Source organism: Penaeus monodon, chromosome 28 (assembly GCF_015228065.2).
Source record: "Penaeus monodon isolate SGIC_2016 chromosome 28, NSTDA_Pmon_1, whole genome shotgun sequence".
NCBI classification, from domain to species: Eukaryota; Metazoa; Arthropoda; class Malacostraca; order Decapoda; family Penaeidae; genus Penaeus; species Penaeus monodon.
In genome coordinates, this window is record NC_051413.1 from 764,356 (window position 1) to 764,907 (window position 552).

The 552-nt window shown below is 48.4% G+C and overlaps 1 protein-coding gene across 3 annotated transcripts in view; it reads right to left on the reverse strand.

The window, feature by feature from the left end:
• The window catches only part of LOC119591252, a gene marked incomplete in the record, with an annotated part of 41,430 nt that overhangs the window by 39,418 nt on the left and 1,460 nt on the right, over positions 1 to 552 (reverse strand).

Consider the following 552-nt stretch of genomic DNA (forward strand, 5'->3'; position numbering starts at 1 on the left):
GGGGGGGGGGCAGATGATGAAGGAAGGAACCCCCCAAAAAAAACTGAAAAGACAGACAACGAAACGGGAAGAATTAACCAGAAGAAAAGAAAAAATTAAAAATGACAGATAACGAAACAAGAAGAGACCACAGGAAAAGAGGAAGGTGAAGCCCGGACAGACAGATGACGAAAACAACAACACAGGATACAAGGGGGGGGGAAAGGGAGGGAAATGAGGGAGGGGAAAGAGTCAGAGTGGGGGAGTTGGGGGAGGGGGAAGGGGGAAGGGGGAGGGGGAGAGGAAATCTCATGACAACACCGCACCTATCTGGCCGCGGTCGAGAAGGGGCACCGCGAGATATTTTCGGGCTGTACCTGTTGGGGACGCTGCTGGTGGAGCTTCGTGTGCTGTTGTTGTGGCGGTGTTGGTGCCTCCAATGGCCTTTGCTTTTGTCGTTTTGTATTAAGAGCGGGATTAATGTGGACAATCTCAATAACAATGACTGCACCGCTACTAATAATCGAAACTATAAAAATTCACAATGATAATACTAGAATTAGTAGTAGTAAC